The following is a 22,703-nucleotide window of genomic DNA, read 5'->3' on the forward strand; positions in this document are numbered from 1 at the left end:
ATGCATTTGCTGTCTGTGCTGGTGATTACCAAACGAGTGATTATTGCCTTTCTTTGTTATTTTCATATGTAGGAAAGTTATACCGCTCTCCTTTTCTATTTCATCCGTGAAATTAATCCTTGAATGCATAGTACTTACTGTTCGGGAAAAGTTATTGATGTCATTTTCTTGCTCTTTATACAGAGAGTCTAAAGTAGACAGCGTTTTGTTTAAAACTAGGGAATTTGAAGAAATTCTTATTTTCCACATAACTTATAAAAATTTCTGCCATGGTCTCCTCCAAGCTGTTTTTCATGGCGAAGCCTTCTTTCTGTTTGTATATTTTATTATTGGAAGTCAAGAAATTGAAACATAAAGATAACTGAATGAACTGAATGAATTTGATGATTGCTGCAGAACACGTTTTCTTGTATTTGAGTAGATTTGTTTTAAGGAACTCTATGTCCTCATCAGCTGGAACTTTGGTGTATAAGTTAACAACCTCAACAGAGGCTAATACCAATTCTTCTTCTATCTCTACATTTTCACTCATTTTTCACCATGTCATAACTTTTCTTTAAAGGAAAAGATTTCGGAAAAGTATACATGGCTTCTAATTTGTTATTCAGAGCCATCATGTGTTTATAATTTAATATAGAAGTTAATAACTTTTTTGTTATTTTGTGGCCATTTTCTTTCCATCTTCAGTTTAATTGCTTATTGTTATATTAACGATATAAATTGTAGCCGGCCGCGGTGGTCTAGCGGTTCTAGGCGCTCAGTCCGGAACCGCGCGACTGCTATGGTCGCAGGTTCGAATCCTGCCTCGGGCATGGATGTGTGTGATGTCCTTAGGTTAGTTAGGTTTAAGTAGTTCTAAGTTCTAGGGGACTGATGACCACAGATGTTTAGTCCCATAGTGCTCAGAGCCATTTTTTTTATAAATTGTAGTATGAGAAACATAACAATATACGTATTCTAGAGGTTTATTCCACTTGCATCCCTTATAAGATTCATTCTAGAGCCATCACAATGTATTGAATGTTAGAATTATTTCCGCAATTGTTATTTCTAGAACATTTTGTTGAATTCTTATCAGCTTTAAACTGTCAGAAGACAAACAGACTTTTCATATGGTTAAATATAACTTTTCCCATACTTATATACAGCTGAGTACGATTTTAAAAAACTGTACTTTTAAATGGCGTCTTTTTAATTACTTCATATAATTATCTGTATTTAATCAACACAGCAAATACCTCTACAGTAGTTTTACGTCTTATATTTAACTGCCTGAAGCATGCATGGTAGACTAATGTTATTTTTACATGGCTATGAGTTTTCACAGCGCGGCAGAATGAGTGGTATATTATGTTTATTGGGTACATTGTATGGTTCCTCTCAAAACTGTCATTTCTTGTCAATTCCAAACACCTTTAGCTAATACATTGTGGCGTTTTTACAACGATAATGCCACACATGTTGAAATATCTGATCAACAGTAATTTGACTTTTTAAGAAGCCATGAACTCATTTAAGGATCGATGGAAGATTTTTAATGGATCTCTTTACAACGTTAGATTCTTGATTGGGAACACATCTAGCGACTTCTCTGGCCAAGACAACATCAGTGACATCGGCTGTGTCAATTTTATCACAGTCATTTCAGTGACAATAGCTGGAGACGAAATTTTGTGCTCACTATGCTGCAAGTTGTATCATTGATAGCTTTGTTCTTTGCAACACATATGGAGAAAATTTAGAGGGAATACAGTGAATGTTTACTTTCTGGAAATAAGGGTGTGGTGTTGGCAGCTCTCTCTGGTATTAGTTGCTTCTGACTTCCCCAAAAATAGTTGTAATTCATATGCCTGCACATTTGTCTGAACCAGCCTCACTGGACATATCGCAATCTGCATTTTCCCCTCCCTGTTTGAAAAACTGTGCATACACTACTTACTGGTACATTTACACTGCATCACAATATCCTATCCCTGAGTACAGATAAATTAAACCTGCAAAATTCGTTAACACATATAACAAAACACACTTGTAATATAACCCCAATACATCAAAACAGTACCCCACGCCATTACTTTACAAACGGCATTACACTAATATTTACTGGTAATGTGATCTAAGTGCATAAGGAATTCTGCACTTATCCTATTCATCAACTTCAACTTTCTTCCTCCCTTTTTTTTAGATTTTAACATCTTCTGGTGCCAACACGGGCCTTTGTGGCAAAGTGTCCATAGTTCCCTTAAACGATTTAGCATGTCCCACATGCACAATGGAAGTCTTTGCAGGTTTATAGTCACAGGTGATGTCATTTTTATAATCCTATATGGCCCTTTGTATCAAGTTAGGGATTGATTCATCTTTCTCTTAGGGTGTGTAAGGATTTGATGCCAAAACCCATTGACCAATCCTTGCAATGAGGTAGGTTGCCAATACATTGCCCCACTTTCTCTTGCCATTCGAGTGCCTTCGATTTTCTTTCTTTACCCTCCACACGTACCACAGCACCCTCAGAAAAATCTTCACTGGCTCTCTGTTCTTTCCAAACGTATGCTTAATTAATTCAAAGGTGATGGAAACTTCTTACTGCATACTACCTCGTATAATGAGAATCCGCCGCTGTTGTGTGACAGAATTACACACTGCCACAACGACAGGAAAGTAAACATCCCACCTGCTGTGATGGCTATTCACGTAACACCTTTTGTTCTCCCATACGAAAAGGACTAGTCCTGAGTTTCCAAATATGTAGTGAATGGACTATCTGTTTCATCATATCGAATGTAAAATTAGTGATTGATCTATACTTATCACATTGAGAATACCAAACTTCAATGACCAGTTGTTTGCGTGGCCTATGCCACCTTACATGCTTGCTGATCCAGATTTGCAACTATTACGAAATAACGTGAAGACTGGTGTATGACAGTCAACATGTAATACTTACCTATCGGTGTTTGGTTAAATGGCCCTCTAATATACATTCCAACCATTTTAAAGACTTCACATCCTTCTGATAATCTTTGATGACTGATGTCATGTGTGAGTCTTATACAATTCTTGACATCCTCAATGTTCTACCTCCTCATCTTCCACCAGAACTTCTAGGCCACCCAGCAAACAGTTATTCTTCACCCTCCATGACCCACTAATACATGGTTGTGTGTTTGCCTTAACAGATCATCTGTCGACGTTGCAGGTACTACCATACGTACTCCATAATTTTGTCGTTCGACACAATGGCCCCTTGTGCATCATAAACTGCGGGTGTGTCCTACATATTTGGAGTTAGTGCCAGCAACCTGTGCTTTCCGGTGCTCAGCAACGGTTTTGCCAAATACTAACCTCATCCCAATCTTCGTACTCAAGCCATAAGCATTGCTGTGTTTTTTGCATGGTTTGTGTATCGCTTCATAATCAAATTTACTCAATTTCAGAGCCCAATATGTTGACCTACTCAAAAAATCGTTTGGTCTCAATAATCATTTCAAAGCAACATGGTCTGTTACATCCCTAAATTTCTTCCCATACAAGCAACAATGAAAATATGTGACCTCATAAGGGACAGCCAACAACCCATTCTCTCTGTTTGAATAATTATGTTACGCTTAACTGAATTGTCTTAAGAGTAATGTCATTGGGCATTCATTGCCATTCATATCTTGACTGAGAATACATCCAATTACCAGACTGCTTGTGACATCTGACAGAATACATTCCTTCTTAAAATCTGGGAATATCAGCACAGGATAAATCATCAATGTTTAATTTCATGCCTCAAACATGGTCTGACAGTCGGATGACCAATGGGATCTTAGACTTTTCTTCAATAAATCGTCTAGTGGTGCAGCAATATCAGCAAACCCGTTTCATGAATTGTCTATTATAATCACAGAGTCCTAAAAATTACTGAAGTTGCTCCACTGTCTGTGGTAGCAAGAAATCATGTATTCCGTAACCAATGAAGGATCCATTTTCATGCCCTCTTGGCTAATTATGTGACGCAAATAATTAACCTTTGTTAATGCAAAGCGACCATTTCTCAATACTCCAGTGTTACACTTGCTGAATATAGCATTTTAGACACTTCCCACAGTTACTGTACCTTCTCCTCCACATCTGCAGAAAATACAGTTATGTCATGAAGATAAACCATACACTGCCTCGGCTTCAGTCCTCCAAACACTCATTCCAATAGCTTCTGGAAGGTGACTGGCACATTCTTAAGACCAAACAGTAACTGTCAATATTCATAGTGCCCTGATGGAACAGTAAATGTGGTCTTTGTCTGGTTTTTCAGGAACACTTCCAATTGGTGATAACCACTCTTTAAATCTGTCAGGAAGAAGTATTTGCACTGATCTAGGTTGTCTAAATTCTCCATTATGTTTGGCACAGGATACGCATCATTGGTTGTTTTTATGTTTAGATGGCAATTGCAATAGAACCTCTATGTCTTTATCTCATCAAATGATTTCTTTCGTAGATGTACAACAGCTGCTCCGAAAAGACTATGACTCTCCTCAATAATGCCATTAGCCAACTGTTGATTAGTAAATTCATCCGTTTTCATTTATAGATCCCTACATATTCTGTACAGTTTCTTGTACACTGGAGAGTTATTACCTGTCCATATCCTATGTTGTCTAACTGGTGTTGGTGGTAATGGTCCACCAGGACCGAACAGAGCTATGAATCAGAGGCAAGCATCAACTTTCTAACTTCATTTATATAATGAGAATAATAAAAACACCTAAACCTTACAGTCTGAAAACAATCTACAATTTAGTCCAGTGCATTGTAGATATAACAGGTGATTAGCATAAGTAAATGTGACACCCCTGCTGCTCTTTCGGAATAAACTATGGCAATTAAACTTTTTTCAAGTTCAGTCGAGCAAAGTAGTCTCTTACCGCTTGACTTGGCACCATTTCCCAAAAAATAGGCAATGTACTTGTCACGAGAGAGCTCAGCAGTTGAGTTGATATTTTAAAAAAATTTTTTATTGTTTACTTTTCCGTCTCAGCTGTACTTCCTTTTGTAGTATGACTAAGTTCGACTTGATTCGATTATCTTCAGGTCTATGTAGTTGCGTAAGTGTCCCATCGTGTTTTTTACATCGACTTCACATCAGAATACTATTTTGATGTGTGGTTCCTGTATAGACACAATGGGTTGTTTATGCAGTATTCTAATGCGTACTTTCTGTATACAAATAATGGGTAGAATATTCAAATATGTAGACCTGAAGATGATCAAGTGTCACACTGTAAAAGAAAACGAAACAATATGCAGCTGAGAAGGAAAAATAAATGAGATAAAAATTCTTTTAGACATCTTTCACCAGTGAAGGTCAAAGTGGTTAACCCTTGTAAAGCAAAAAGGAGCGAGAGGCCACCACGTAGCGACCATAAATATGGAAGATACTGCAGAAAGGTATCGAGTTAGCGACATGTCAATAGATCTAAACACTCCTCAATGAAGAAATAGCTATTAATTCAATATAGTGCCTCATCAGATGTACAGACTCTGGATAAATCACAAGCTACAGTCATTCACACCAGGTTTCCTCTCTCTTTACGTATGTAGTCACTTGAGTGATTTTCGCCATGTTGCTGGATCTTACTGCGCCAGTTTCATAGCGTGTCACGGACATCATTACAAACGATATTTTCAAAGATTTTCTCTAACGGATAACATCAATAACGATACTTTCCTACACAGTAACAAAGTACATTTTTGATCGTTTCTATGTGAGGGCAGATGTCCTATTACCGATGTGTAGATTGACTTCTCACATATACCTCGTCCGCAGCTCGTGGTCGTGCGGTAGCGTTCTCGCTTCCCGCGCCCGGGTTCCCGGGTTCGATTCCCGGCGGGGTCAGGGATTTTCTCTGCCTCGTGATGACTGGGTGTTGTGTGCTGTCCTTAGGTTAGTTAGGTTTAAGTAGTTCTAAGTTCTAGGGGACTGATGACCATAGATGTTGAGTCCCATAGTGCTCAGAGCCATGTGAACCACATATTCCTCAAGTTACATATGACCTTAACAAACGGCTTGACCAAAACTGAAGGCTATCTAGGAGCCATCAAGTGACAGATAATAGTGCATGAGTGTATCAAAGTTAATCAGTAGTATCTAAATTACTGCCAACGAAACGACGGCACAGAGCGTAAATATGGATCCTTCTGTGGTATGAAGCGAAACTGATAAAGGAAAGTATGTATCTTATTTTAAATATTCCTACACCTTTTACGCTGAGAAATTTGATAGTTGCATGAATGAAACAAAATTTTTAAACAATTGTCATGAGAAGCTGTAATTGAACTCACAGATTTTTAGCCCAGATCCGCTTCATGCAAAAGACAAATGTTGAACGGTAGAAACATTTGATTGCATATTAACTAAGTTTTAAGCAGACGGGAAAGATGAGAAATTATGAATTCATTCGCAGAATCGACGAGGGAAGAAGTAGGTGGAAAACACTGAAGAAGAAAGGAAAGGATGACATAACATCTCTGAAGATATCAAGGAATAACTTCCATGGTATTAGAGGGAGCCATCGAGGTCGAAAACTACAGAGAAAGACAGAGACTGAATGTATCCAACAAATAATCGAGGACGTAGAGTACTGTCCTGAGGTGAAGAGGTTGTCACACGAGAGGGAGTGGTGGCAAATCACATAAAACCAGCCAGAAGACTGACGACCCAAAAGAAAGCAAACAATGAAGTACATGAAGTAGGAATTTTAATGTAATTGGCATTACACATGGATCAGGACGATAAATCAGGACGGTAATTGTAATACTCACACCCTAGAATAATTAACAAGGCGCCTCAGATCTGCAAAGGGAGAGAGTGTAGCACCTTGGTACACTTTTCAGAGCCCCACATGTAGCCCTCCCCATAACAGAAGTTTAATATGTTTCTTTATAACAATTTTAAGAGACGCAATACACTTTTTATGAGCTGGAGTCTTTTTCTGAAATTCCAAAAATTACTTCGGAAAATTAAGGTTTTTCCGAATGTGAAAACGTGTTCCAAGATACAACATGGTCAAGGAACAAATATTTGACTGAAATTTAAAGTTGTTGCAGCTGAGGAAACAATGTCAGCAGTAATGTTGCATTATTACTCTACTACACAACCAATAATCTGACAATGAAATCAAATTAAGCAGAGGTACTATCAAGAAACAGTTACAAGTTAAACACGTTTAGAAGTAGAAGCTATTGGAAAGTAACAAAAATTTACATTTTCAAGACAGGTACCATTGTTAACGTATTAAAGAAACAAAGTTCAATCGCAAGTATATGATGTTCCATGGTTAATAACCTTCTTCTGCTTCAAGGTACTTGACAGTGCACGACCGACGACGTATGGGTCAACTGTCCACATGTTACCTTAGTTCTAAAAATATATAGCATTTTACTCACCGTAAAATTCTGTAATTAAATAATTGAGATTATATCCCAAATAGCTTTAATACTTTTTTTTAGTTGCCTGCGTGTTTGTAGCCAGGAAATCCAATAGCTGGTCTGGCTGCCTATTCGTTCAAGCTCATTTAGCGTTACCTGCGGCGCACGTGTAGTATTCCACTACGGACGCGAGCTAGTTTACGTTATACAACAATTAATTGTTTAGAAAGCGAAATATTTATAAATGCTGCGTGAAACAGTATCACATGTCTGACAACAACAGAAACTGAAGAGAATGGTGGAAACCGTATTTCTATTTACTGGTGAGTTCAGGAAACATTATTTGAGGGACCTCAACCTCTAGGGATATCATGTTGAGAATAGCAGTTATAGCTGCTGTTATTTATAAACCATCCTGGAGAAACTCCTCCCTAACATCTTCGTATTTTTATAAGTGTTACATAATATGAATATTCGTTATTGTTCTTTGTCGTTGCTAGTATTTCTCTTTCCCCAAAAGATAGGGCAAAATAGGAATATAATACTGAGACCATAAGCAACCTCCATAAAAAGTATAATGACTTGGTACTAGTACAGAAGGGAATAAGAGAAAATATAAGGGAAAACGGTATACAACCTTCCAGTGCATATTAAATGTATTATGATTAATGAACTGGAGTTTATGACTGAAATAATGAATTTTCGCTCTGTAGTTTATCTTCTGCGAAACTCTTAAAATTAGTGGTTAGGTCACATTATAATAAATGTTAGCACCCTAACACAATTATATTTCATAATTATAAGACGTTCAGTTACATCGCTCTTAAATATATTCTACATTTGTCGCTGCTAGCCACATCTCCACGGTATTCGTGGCATACAGGTATTGTAGCGTAATGAGCGTCGGTTAACCTTACTGATGCATTTTCGAAATGGAAAAAGAAACCAGAAAATTTCGGTAGCGCATACTGACTGACAAAGACCGCATTTCTGTGTGTCAACGTAGGTGCAGATGGAGAGTATTGTCCGAAAAATTCAAAGAGCTGGTTTTTGTGCCGTTGATAGTGGTGCACGTTCACTGCGTGAAAAAAAATGAAGACCCCAGAAGACACTGTCCGATGTCATTGTAACTTCATACGTGAACCACACGATTTTTGGATAGGTAAATTATTAGAGCTGCCGTTCTTTGCGGCAGGTAGAAGATTCACCAGACTGCAATAGTGTTGTTCGTGTTCGTGTCACCAGAGCTAGTAGGCTATATAAGAGGTGTGAACAGCATCAGGTGCTGAATGATCGCCCAAGTGTGACACCTAGTACTAGTGTTAAGAGGCGTTCTCAGCATCGGACAGAGTTTGAACGGGCCCTCATTCTGGGTCTCTATTTGGCTGGCTAGTGGAATCGTGCCAAAATCCAGATACGTTATGGGAAATTCGGACGTGACTATGACAGTGGCCGATGTTGGACTGTAGGAGGACATGAGGGCAGGTATACTAGTCTTCAAGGTTCCGGTCAACTACGACTGACCAGACTACGCAGGATCGCCGTATTGTGTGCTAAGCACCTCGTAACTCCATCACATCTGCCGCTGCCATCAGAGAATCAGTAATGGATTCTCTGCAACATTTTGTATCATCCTGAATCTCGGTCGAAGGCTATCATTAGCTGAACTAGGGAATTACTATCCCGTGAGTAGGTTGCCGTTAACGTCACAATACGAACGGCTGTGTTTGGCGTGCCACGAACAGGAAACTTGGATTAATGATGAATGGCGTAGCGTTGTTTTCAGCGATGAATCTCGGTTCTGCGCTATCCCAGAAGACCATCGTCGGAGAGTATGGTGACGATATGGGTGGGTGTCCCATTCTTCAAAAGCTTTGAAGAGGCACAGCAGTGTCAAAAATGTTTCAGATGGCTCTGAGCACTATGGGACTTAACAGCTGAGGTCATCAGTCCCCCTAGAAATTAGAACTACTTAAACCTAACTAACCTAAGAATATCACACACATCCATGCCCGAGGCAGGATTCTAACCCGCGACTGTAGCGGTCGCGCGGTTCCAGACTGAGGCCCCTAGAACCGCTCGGCCACAACGGCTGGCCACAGCGGTGTCAATCCTGGTAGAATGGTGTGGTTAGCCGTCATGTCATGGCTGATAGAGGTTGCGAGATCGCTCACAGCACAACATTACGTCACGGACATCCAGCGTTCTCATGCGACGTTATCGTGATGCCACGCTCCAGGAGCATAGCACTTGTCCACACATGGCACGTGTCTGTGATGCGTCTGCTCCGTGCTGAGGTATTAACGAGGCCAGAAAGGTTTCTAGAGATGTTCCAGACAGAACTTGGCTGTGTGGTGTGGGTCCCGCTCGTACGTCAGCTGCATCTTAGCGCCATCCAGTAATCCAGTAAACCAAGGAATAGTTATAATAGTTCTCGGCCATCGTGCTTCAGGAGAGGACTTTTATGTGTCCTTTCCCAGCCGAATCAGCACATACACGCAGACCAGGGAGGGCACAACATTCCCTAAGTGAGCTCATATTCGCAATTATTTTGAATATCTAATTCGATTTTGTGATCAATCGCGCGGGGTAGCCGAGCGGTCTATAGCGCCCCCCCCCCCCCCCTCCCGTCGGAGGTTCGAGTCCTCCCTCGGGCAAAGGTGGGATCGATGACCTTGGCAGTCTGGTCCCATCGGAACTGACCACAAATTTCCAGATTTTGCGTGAATTTCCATTTCACTGTAGTCGACATGACCGTCTTGAGGGATTCAGTAACTGCGTCGATGCTTCAGATAATTTTCATGTTTTGTACCCTCTCAGTTGCACATTTTTCATTAGATTACATGTTTCGTCCACTCTGGACTTACATCTACATAGATACTCTTCAAACTACCTTACGGTACGTGGCGGATTGTACGCTCTACCTCTATTAGTCATTTCGTTTCCCCTTCCACTCGCAAATAGAGAGAGGGAAAAATGACTCTCTCTATACGCCTCTGTATGAGCCCTGATTTCTCGAAACTTACCTTCGTCGACCTTACGCGCAATTTACATTGGGGACAATAGAATCTTTCAGCTGTTAACTTCAAATTCCAGTTTCCTAAATTTTTTTCAGTTGTGTTTCTTTAAAAGAACGTTGCCTTCCCTCCAGGGATTGCGATTTGATTTCGTGAAGCATTTCCGTAACACTTACGTGATGTTCGAATCAAGCAGTAACAAATCTAGCAGCCCGCCTCTGAATTGCTTAAATGTCTTCCTTTAATTCGACCTGGTTCAGATCGCAAACATTCGAGCAGTACTCAGGAATAGGTTGCACCAAGTCCTGTACGCAGTCTCCTCTAGAGCTGAACCTTCCTAAAATTCTCCCAATAAACCGAAGTCAACCATTCGCCTTTCCTACTACAGTTCTCACACGCTCTTTCCTTTTCGTATCGCTTTGCAGCGTTACGCCCATATATTTAAAAGACTTAATTGTGTCAAGCAGGACACTAGTAACACCGTATCCGAAAATTACAGGTTTGTTCTTCCTACTCATCCGCATTAACTTATATTTTTTACCTTTCATCTGTCATCCATTACATCCAGCTTCACACCTAAGTAGTGGCGTCAGCAACTCGTCTTGTCTACTCATAACCATATATCAGAGTATAGCAAACCGGTACAGAGACGGAACAATAAATGAGAATTATCTTACATTACCATTTCGTTTCCTCCTCCTCTTATAAGTGCTTCACTTTTTTAATCAGCCGTTGTACCATCTACTGCGCGTGTCCATGTCATATAATACAGCCCTTAGGATGAAAGATTTCCTTCTGGATTCAAAAAACGTTTCTCAGGTCTGTACTGGCATAATTACTGCCTGTCTTCTGAACTAAAAATGAAAGAAAGTGGCACATGCTCACAGCATTGTTCACGCTATATGCATTATGATCCGAGTAGAAGTGAAACTCTTGTCGTGCCTCATGGACGAAGGATAAGTTTTTATTCGGTCTACCAGTGTGGGTGGCTGAACTTGCAGCCTTGAAGCGGGGAACAATGTGGTGTTTAATAGCGATTCGCGGGCTGCAATTGTCTGGTGCCGCCTCCTAGTTACAGCGCGTCCCCCACTGGGATTTACCGGTCTTTAGTGACCGCACCAGCCGTCAAAGAGCCGTAAAGCTCATTATCTAAGCGCCGGTAATAGCCAGTTTAACGGCAGATTCTCCCACCACATTGTGTACTAGTAGTCTGTGCCTCTCCTGACGCGGAGGTCCACTCCTCTCGAATGGTAGACCAGGGGCGGATGGCTCTCTTGAAGGTACAAAGAAGCACGCTTGAGTTAAAAGTAATTTTACGTGTGGCTAACTTATTTCATTAGAAATTTGGTGGCGTTTATATAAATCCACGAAACACAAATTTGGACAACATGATCCTAAGGAGTAAAAGCGATCTGGAGACACAACTAGGTTAAAGAAACAATCTGTATATCAATAATATTATATTAATGGCCGTTTCCGACTTCATACAGAAGTGATCTTCAGAAAAAGAGCACTGTGAGAACAAGAATAGCAGAATTACCGAAGGTGTGGTAGGTATGACGTCATACTCAGCTAACCTTCTGTAACGCTGACACTCTTGTTCCTACAGTGCTCATTATCTAAAGACGATTTCTACATACAGTCGAAACCGGTCATTAATAAAATACAGGATGACTCAAAAGAATGACAATCTCTGGAACGTGTTGTGGCAAAGCCGCGAGATTGGTGTCGCTGAACTGAACACTGCTCACACTGTCTTTCCATTTAGTAAACAGTATACATCCAAAACGAGGATAATGGAATGTAGTCGAATTAAATCAGGAGAATCTGAGGGAATTAGATTAGGACATGAAACACTTAAAGTAGTAGATGAGTTTCGGTATTTGGGTAGCAAAATAACTGATAATGGACGATGTAGAGAGGATATAAAATGTAGACTGGCAATGGCAAGAAGGCGTTTTTGAAGAGGAGAATTTCGTTTACACCGAGTATAGGTTTAAGTGTCAGGAAGTCTTTTCCGAAAGTATTTGTATGCCATTTTTGAAAGTGAAACATGGACGATAAACAGTTTAGACAAGAAGAGAATAGAAGCTTTTGAAATGTGATGCTACAGAAGAATGCTGAAGAGTAGATGGGTAGATCATGTAACTAATGAGACGGTACTGAATAGACCTGGGGAGACAAGAAAGCTGTGACACAGCCTCACTAGTAGAACGGATCGGTTGGAAGGATCACAAATTTAGTACTGAAGGGAAGCGTGGAGGGGAGGGGAACGGGGAAGGGGGAGGGGGGAGGAATCGTCGTCTAGGGAGACCAAGAGATGAATACAGTAAGCAGCTTCTTAAGGATGTAGGTTGCAGGAGTTATTCGGAGATGAAGAAATTTGCACAGGGGATACAGCAACACAGAGAGCTGCATCAAGTCAGTCTTCGGACTGAAGATCACAATAACAGAAAACAAACATGGAATGATGAAACGGTGTGCAGCGAGCCTTTGCGGTAAAAGCCTACTACAAGAATAGAAGTGTGGAAACCGCGGATCGAAAATTTCAGCGTCATTTAATCGTGTGACGGCATGGTCGTGTTCTCTCAGTGCATGCAGTCAAGCCGCGTGGAGTGGCCGCGTTGTTTGGGGCGCCATGTCACGGATCGTGAGGCCCCTCCCGCCGGAGGTTCGAGTCCTCCCTCGGGCGTGTGTGTGTGTGTGTGTGTGTGTGTGTGTGTGTGTGTGTGTGTGTGTGTGTTGTTCTTAACATAAGTTAGTTTAAGCAGTGTGTAAGTCTAGGGACCGATGACATTAGCAGTTTGGTCCCTTAGGAATTTACACATATTTGAACATGAAGTCAACACCTGGGGCCGCAGTTTTGAAGCAACGGATTCTGCTTTGAAGACGTTATCTTCAGGAAGATCCCGAACCGCATGTACGAGAGGCAATATCAAGCCTGAGCGAACTGCTTCCGTAAGAAGCCCACAGCGCTCTGTTTGATGTCACGTATAGTCCCTTCAGTGGCTTTGCCAATAGAGAGAAGTTTCGCTACTGGTCTCAGCAAAATCCATGTCAGCTACACGTGCATCCATTGCACAGCACCGAGGTTACTGTATTGTGCGCCATGTCATCGAGTGGCGTTATAGGCTCTCCTTTTTTTAAGATGTTGATGGGTGCTCAGCCACTGTAACGTCTGTTCGATATGTTGCCATGATGGAAAGTTTTGTTGTGCATGAACTGCGCCATTTTTCTGCCAACAGTTGGTTTCAACGTGAGGGAGCAGCGGCACACACTTCACGGATATCGGTAGAAATGGCAACGATTCTTTGGTTACATTTCACGGCATGGTGTCACTTCGCGGGCCCCGGTGACACTTCGCCTGACACGACAGAGTGTGATCGTTTCTTGTGCGGCTACTTTATGAGCGCCGTTTACCATTCTTTAACTGCTGGCACCGAAGAACTTAAAACAAGAATACGTGAGGAAACCTCCAGGATTCCGATTGAAATGTTAGGTACAGCCATGCATTACGTTCCCATCAGACTGCAGGAAAATATGCGCCGAGGGGGACATTTGAGAAGTAAAAATGCTTGTGACATTCAATAACTGCAAAGACTGTACTATATTTTGACATGAATAAGATTGTATAAAGTAATTGTGGTCATTTGTTAATTTCCATTCCAAAATATCCCGTTCTTTCGAGTCGCCCTGTATGATTGCGACCTAGACTTGTTCTAACCTAGGTTATATAAATTTATGAAAGAAAAGCATGAGAGTGACCACCAATAGTTACTCCTCAGCTAGATTGATCCGTTTCTGGACTCGATACATATGCACTCACGGCACTTCAAATCGTTTCGGAAGGTACAACTGACAAATTAGCTCCACTAGGGCTTTGCCCAGAACAACAGTTGCCCTATCGTCTCTAACTTTCATTGTGCAGTATACCAAAACCTTTTACGGTAAAATTACACAGGTGGTCGAGTGTCCTAAGCTGAAGAGTTTGGGACTTAACTTTTTTTAAGCAATTTTCTGACAGCTTCCTTTCCAGTGCCAGACTAGCACACTCAACTTTTCGATTCTTTGTTGGCCATATTTCAATCTCAGTTTTCCATTGCTGCTTTTTCCTCTCTACGTCTCCTTCTAATACCGTGGACGCAATTCCCTTGTGCCTTAACACGTTTCATCGTTCTTTTCTTCCTTCTAGTCAGCATTTTTAAAATATTCCTTTCCACTCGCAAACTCCTCATTTCTTACGTCCAATGAATTTCCAGATTATGCCTACAGAAGATACTAGTAGTTTTACTCTAGCGAGGGCTGCTCTCTTTGACTATGCTAGCCAGTTTCTGACAGCCTGTTTCTCTCATCCACCATGTGTTACTTTACTTCTAAGATAGAACGATCCGTTCATCTTCAAGACTGGTCTTAATTATACATACAGGCTGACTTCTTAGCCACCAACCAGAGCATTTTGTGTGGTTGCGCGTACACCACCACATGGAAGTGCACCAGTATGCCTTCAATTCGTACAATTTGTTTGCAGCTTAATTGACTTATTCTAAAAACAAAAGTAAGCGATGTAGTGCACCAGTATGCCTTCAATTCGTAGAATTTGTTTGCAGCTTAATTGACTTATTATAAAAACAAAAGTAAGCGAAGTACAAAGTAAATATATTACACAACTTAATACGAAAGTTAGGAAAAAGTAAATTGTGAGTAAGATTTGATCCAGACACGTTCGCAATTGCTTTGACAGATAGAATCAGCACCATATGGTGATTATATTTCTGTATACGCTAAGAACATTATCTTGTTTGTCAGATTTTGCATTTTTCTGAGCTTGTATTTGGATTTTTATTCTGTTAAGTATGACATTCTACAAAATCGTTCCCTTAGATAAGACAGTTGGTAGATTCATTGGGTCTGACTGATCAGGTGTTTTCTGGATCTTTACAATTTCCTAACTTATTTTAATTTTAGATCAATTGATGATGAAAAGAACCAACGTCGTTCTCTTATGCTGATGCAGTTAGAATGCAAAACTACACATTAAGGCATTATGGATTGTGATCAAAAAATCAATTGATGCAATAAAATAATTTAAAACAGTGTCCGCCCCTGGTAGATTAGTAGTCAGCGCCACGGAATGTCATACATAACGGCCTGGGTTCGATTCCGCTCAGGGTTCAAAATGGTTCAAATGGCTCTGAGCACTATGGGACTTAACATCTGTGGTCATCAGTCCCCTAGAACTTAGAACTACTTAAACCTAACTAACCTAAGGACATCACACACATCCATGCCCGAGGCAGGATTCGAATCTGCGACCGTAGCAGTCGCGCGGTTCCGGACTGAGCGCCTTAACCGCGAGACCACCGCGGCCGGCTCCGCTCAGGGACTGGCTGTTGTGTTGTCCTTATCATCATTTCATCCCCATCGACACGCAAGTCGCTGAAGTCGCATCAACTCGAGAGACTTGCACCAGGCGAACGGTCTACCCGACGGGAGGCCCTAGCCACACGGCATTTCCATTTCCATTTAAAACAGTAACACGTTCTCAACATTTATGGAACATAGTCGTTTATAGGATACTACTGAAATTTCCTATTACGAGCGTATTTACATTTAAATTGTAGTTGTTTGGCTTTTACGGTTATGTCATGGTATTACTACTTGCGTTTTTTCTTCCGAGTTGCTGTTACTGCTATCATCTTCTGCAACTGTGCTGCTGCTGTTGTTATCCGTGGTGTTTTGAAGTTGTTGCCTTGCTTGTGTAGCTCTGTGTTGGGTTTCCCTTCTATACTCTTCTCTAAGAGGCGTTTAAATCTTATCCGCTGTGTCTGTTAGTCCTTGTCATCTCTCTGGATCAAGTAATGGTTCTTTTAAGTGGCAGCTGAAGTTGCCTTCGTGGTTCTTGTGTGTTGAATGTTAAAACGTCGTACCCGGGCGTACTCAGATGCCCACATATGCAGTTTTCTCCTCGCCCCGTGCAAATGCAGTTTAAGGATATGGGGTATGATCTGTGGCCTGTGAGGAAATGAATCATTCCTCTGCCTGGGTCTGCATGTTTCATCCTTAAGCGCTCTTTAATGTTTGGGAAGAATGGATACACACGCCTTCCGTTTACACTTGAGTCCCGTTAATGTTTCCAGGTATTCACCCTCCACCTTTTTAAAGTCAGTTTTGGTTGGGATTTCTGCATCCATTATTTCTCTTATTGTATCTTGCCGGCCAAGACTCAGCCAGTGCGCCGCCGCTGATCCATAATTGACGGTTGGATGGAGTGGACAAGTACCAAGTAGTCTTCTGTGGATGTGGTGCCAAATGCCACCGACAGCCATAGGAGTACATGTCTTTGTCCTCTTCCGGCTTCTACCACGTATGTCGAAAAGTTTCATCAGTGTACCCATGTGCTTGCCCCTTGCAGCTCAAGGACAACGAAAATAACGTAATTCATTTTACAGACATTTATATACTTAACGGACCTGTTTGACAAGGATGGGACAGCGTACTTGCGAGACGACGGTGGAAGCGCACACACAAAATAAGAAATGCAATAGAAGTCCTGAAGCAACCAAACACAACAGTACATAGGGCCGCAGGCTCCCAACGTCTTGGCTGCCTACAGTACCAGTACGATGGTCTGAATGTGATCTAGGAAACCGATCTCATCGTACATTGCCGCTACTAGATAAACAAAAAAGACACGGAGAACTGGAGTCGTTTTTCTGTGACTACCACCAGGAAAACACGGCTCCCTTTGCCGTGCCTTAGTCGCGAATAGTATGTTATATATCTCGTCCCTCTTTTATAATATTGACGCATAGTATTCTGGGGCCGATAAAACGTAAGACAGTGACGTTTATGTTATTATGACAACTGCAGGAACGCACCTGTGTCAAAGGACCCCCTTCCCCAGCTAAATTAGTCTATTGCCTGAGAAAGGCTACTGCAATATGGCCGATACGAGGGTTTCTTTAGCATTTTAGAATTTTAAGTAGTTTATAAAGTCACGCTGTTTCACCTAAGTAGTTGCTCAAGGGTGAAGAAACTGGACTCGTATTCATTGAAATCACCGACTGAATATCCAGAGTCAGGTTTATCGTATAATGTGAGCTCCTCGCCATGCCATAAATGCCCAAGGGATGTCTACCAGCAGAAGTGTCACCCTATGCCTTGCGGCGTCATGTGGATGTGGTACGCAGACATTTATGGTTGGCACACCGCTCTCCCTGCAGTCTGCCGAGACCATGGAGGGCTACTGTTCGGTCAAGTAACTCCTCAATTGGCATTAAGAGGCTGAGTGTTCACCGTACTAGTCCTCCCACCAAGTAAAAATCCTTGGCAGTACCGGAAATCGAGCCCAGGTACTCCGCATGGGAGCTCAAAATGGTTCAAATGGCTCGAAGCCCTATGGGACTTAACAAATGGCTCTGAGCACTATGGGACTTAACTTCTGAGGTCATCAGTCCCCTAGACTTAGAACTACTTAAACCTAACTGACCTAAGGAGATCACACACATCGGTGCTCGAGGCAGGACTCGATCCTGCGTCCGTGGCAGCAGCGCGGTTCCGGACTGAAGCGCCTAGAACCGCTCAGACACAGCGGCCCACCGCATGGGAGCTACTTACGCTAATGTCTCACCTAGGAGGCGGACTTAGGCTTTTCCTGGTTCCCCTAAACCAATTACGGCAAGTGTCTGGACAGTCTCTTTGGAAATTAGGCTGGTGTTGTCCTTCCCATTCTTCCTAATTCCAGCTAGCGGTAATGAACTCGTCATTGACAGGCCATTAAACCGCATTCTTCCTTCCTTCGACGTAACCACCGTATTTTGGGTGCTGACACCGACCTTTTCCTTAATGGACGTCGTCGTCATAAGAAGAAGGTCATGCTCAGCCGCGGTCGTCGATGCCCTTATCTGACAGACGGCAGCGACCGCTCGCGAAGCGCTGCCCCGGCAGACATGTTTATTTGCGGCTGGAGCGAGCCCCGACCAAACAAACGAATGGCGGCCGGCGAGAGCACGCGTGCTCCAAATCAAGAGCGCCAACACTGGGCCCACTATCTGGCGCGTCATCAACGATCCCGCGTGACGTCACCGTCGCCGATACTTATGAATAAATGCATAAACAGTCCCGCAGTTTTCGCAGGGACACTGGCCAGCTGTTGTCTTTGTTTCCGCACACCCATAACTTAGGTGCGCAATGTATTCAGCGAATGAATAAGATCCCATTTCTTGGTCCTCCGGCCATTGTCCATAACGTCCATATATCACGGGGAGGGACGGTGCGTTCCGCCGGTAGCCGACCCGTATCTGCGGTCATCACTTGTGAGTTTATCGGTCTGCCCCTCTCAAGCTTTCGGCCTTCTGCAGCCACACCGAATTCGCGTCTGCCACCAACGTCACTGCCCTCGTCTGCTGTAACAAATACGAGTACTGTTGGTCTCGCTTGAAGTAATAATAGTACGTAAGCTGCGCTGCCTACATTGGTTGTTGTTTAGCCATACGTAACGGATAACAAAAAACGTTTGGTATTTTACCTTCATTGTGAATCTACTTCTGTAAAACTGCCCTGTTTGAAACAAAGTCGCTGAAAATTTTAAACGTGAATTATTTGTCGTAAATTGCAATCAGTAACGGTCAATGTAACTGCTTTCACGTCCCAGTCACGTTAATGTGAGCACCACCTATGTTCTACGTGATTATGCAGTAACCACTCACAAACGCCAGGTGGCAGCAGTAGCAGTTGACCGTATATAAATCGTTTGAGAGTGCACGGAGAACAGTACAGTCGTTGTCGTAAAGTGGAAACGCAGCGATTTATCTGACGTCCAAAAGGGTATGATCATTGGCTTTCAGGCAGAGTGTGGAAGCATTTCCGAAATGACAAAATTTGTTAACTGTTCTTGTGTCGCCGTGGATAAACCATACCGTGCATGGCAAAATAGCGCTATCCAAAACCGCTGCCGTGGAAGATGTAGTGCACCATAGGCCATAGATGACTAGGGTAAAAGATGGCCTCGGAGATGAGTATAGACGAACGGACGTGCAATTGTTGAGCAACACACAGCCCAGATGAACCAAGGGGCTACCAACGGTGCCTCTTCAACGACCATTCAGCGAATGTTGGTGCGTATGGGCCACCGGCCACCGGAGCAGGTGCCTGGTTCGTGCATCCACGATGACTGCTGGGAGGGTCCAGGCAAGAGGAGGGAGCTTTATGGTGTGGATAAAGTTTTCTCATCATTCCACGGGTGATTTCGTCATTCTGGAAGGAACAGTGGATCAACGGAAGTATAAGTCTATCCTTGGGGACCATTTCCATCTTCAAATTCAGATTGTTTTCCCTCGTCGTGATGGCATACACCAGCAGGACAATCTACATCTACATCTACATCTACATCTACATCCATACTCCGCAAGCCACCTAACGGTGTGTGGCGGAGGGTACTTTGAGTACCTGTATCGGTTCTCCCTGCAACGCGTCAAGCAGCTCGCAGTGCACGCGCGTGGTTCGAAGAGCACCAGTATGATATTACTGTACTCTACTGGCCACCAAACTCCAGGATTAACAACTAATCGAGAATCTGTGGGTCCAGCTCGATCGGGCTGTTCGCAACTTGGGTCCTCACCCGAGACACCTGGCGCAGCTGGCCACTACACTGGAGTCTCCATGACTCCACAATTATGTCGGTACCCTCCAGAACCACAATGACACTCTTCCTGGACGTCTCACAGAGATCCGCACTGCGAATGCGGTTGATCAGGCTTCTGAGGAATGCTCACGTTAATGTGACTAGATACTGCGTATGCTCAAATTTCGGCTACAGCTTTCGTCCTCTTCAAAATGGGTAACATTGTGGGTGCATGCCTCAACTTATTCAAAATCAGCGTAGTATGCTAATCCAAGACGTTAACTGAGATTATGCTTTGAACCTATGAGGAACAGAGTACATGTTCTGTCTCTCTAAAATATACAAAAGTAACTGCTCCTCGTGGCCCTAAAATTAAAACTGTTACGTGAGCAACGGGAGATCAGCTCCGCTCTGCAGGAGTATCTGAAATACAACCCTCAGCATCTGCACCTGATATAAATCTCACTGCTATGGAATGCGATTGCGCTTATTTGAACACAGTGGTTTTCCAACAGTAAATGGGAAGTGTGGACTCGTAAAGTAACGTCAATCAAAAATTTACTTGAGTAAAATTTCTATACTGGAACTATAAAAACCAATACATCGTTAAGTCACCATTTGCATTTATAGTGCGTACCTCTTTAGATAGCCTTTTATGTCAAGATCACGTGGAGTCAGCAATGGAATACAGAAGCCATGCGAACACAACATTACACATATTGGTCGAAGGTTTCTACATGAAATATGTTCTCATTTTTAGAAGGAATGGGACAAGACAACAACTTCTTGAACACATTTCTGGCGGTAAATCAGTGGCCGTCGATTAACTAAGACTGCCTTATGTCAACAGCACGTAGTCACAATTTGAACACACCGGAGCATTTCACTGAGTGCATAGATGAATGTCTGACTCCATGTAATAATTATCAAGATAAACTCTTCCATCAGATCGAGCTACAGGACCAAATAACTTATTCAGCTCAATGCTTAGATTCATGTGACTACAATGTAATTGCTACTAAGCCAATGATTTTCCATTCATGAATCTCTTATCAAAAACTTAACTCGCGACATTGTTGTTCTTCCGTAATCACATTACAAATATTGCAGATGGTGCGTGCAACTGCGTCCATACACTTTGCCACATTCAGCAGCCGGCACAGCAGCAGCAGCAGCAGTAGCAGACAGTCCTCTCAGAGCAGTGTCCTGGAAGCGAGGATGTGCCACCGTCAAATCCTACATGTCTATTCACTTGTCCGAAAAGCCTCTGACGTTAGCTGTTACCAACTTCACCAAGCCTACGGCAAAAGTCTACCCTAGGCGTGTGTTCAGATGCGAAGTTGTATGGCCGAATGAGCAAACGATAGCAATTGATGTAGCGGCGCAGATGCATTCACACAGAAAAGTCAACCACCTTTCAAAAAATCAGATTTCTCAGCAGATTCCATCGGAGTTTATTAGCGAACCTAGATCAGGCTCTTACACTGCTGCAATTATAATATGTGTGGATAGGGGTCGCAGCCTCGCTTTGACCAGTGAAATGGATTTAAAATTTCTGAAACGTGATTTTTGTAGAGGACATAGTGACCTGTATTCTAATTCTACATTTAAAGACTTTTTAACTTGATATTTAATACTTTCTTTGAGACAATCGTTAACCGGTACTGCCCAGTATTACCTGGTGACTAAATGGCGCACTTACAATATGTATGAAAATTCTGATGATACCGGTTAACCATTTCCAACGTTTTGCATGACTGTGCCGAAGAAAATATTGGTGCAGATTTTAGACGCCTATGTCACATTTCCATGGACTTCAGCACCACAGACCGTACTAAAAATTGAAACTTTTCGAAAGATCTTGACTGCAGTCTATCACCGAATCTGAATACTTTCGGAATACGCAAATATAAACACGGAAAAGTTTCTGTCCAAAAGAAGTCTACTAGTATTAGCAACTCCATGAAATCTTTTAAACATATTTTTATCTGCAGCTACCTCTCAGCCAGTCAAACCCAAGAATAGATTTCAGACATTTCCATTGGCCATTTCGAGCTTCCAGTAACAGCACTCTTCTGTGAAGAACTCCTTACTCCCAGAGCTTCCAACAGACCGTATCACTCCCTTGTCCTTCGCAGTACGCACATCATGTACAGATCGTGCCTCACCAAGCCGATTTCTAATATCTGTCACTTGAATTCTGAGAGCTCATCGATTATCAGCATAAAAACTGCAGCAAAAACTGAATTGTCTTTGTATTAGTTCCCATCGTCATACAATTCCATATCGTGTGTCACTGAACAAGTGCTTAAGGACAATAGAACTCGTCTGCAAATACGCAGAGCGGACTAGAGAGAATGATTCAAACAATGAAAGAAGAGCGCTCCAAACCAAGTCAGCGGAAGGAGAAAACGAACAGAAGTTATGCGGGCGCGTTGCGCCAGTTGACACCCGCATATTCGAATATTGTTGACACTGTTCGTTACTTCTTAGATTGTTGAAACAAATGTATATACTCCCTTGCATTGTGTTACGGCCATGGAAATTAAGCTATATAGGTCTTGGGAAACGCTTGTCGTCGTGGGAAATTCGCTAGCCCTTTGGCCAGCATAGTAAGCTGCAACCACAAGCGACTTGAGTTAGATTTC

This window comes from Schistocerca serialis, chromosome 1, assembly GCF_023864345.2.
Source record: "Schistocerca serialis cubense isolate TAMUIC-IGC-003099 chromosome 1, iqSchSeri2.2, whole genome shotgun sequence".
NCBI classification, from domain to species: Eukaryota; Metazoa; Arthropoda; class Insecta; order Orthoptera; family Acrididae; genus Schistocerca; species Schistocerca serialis.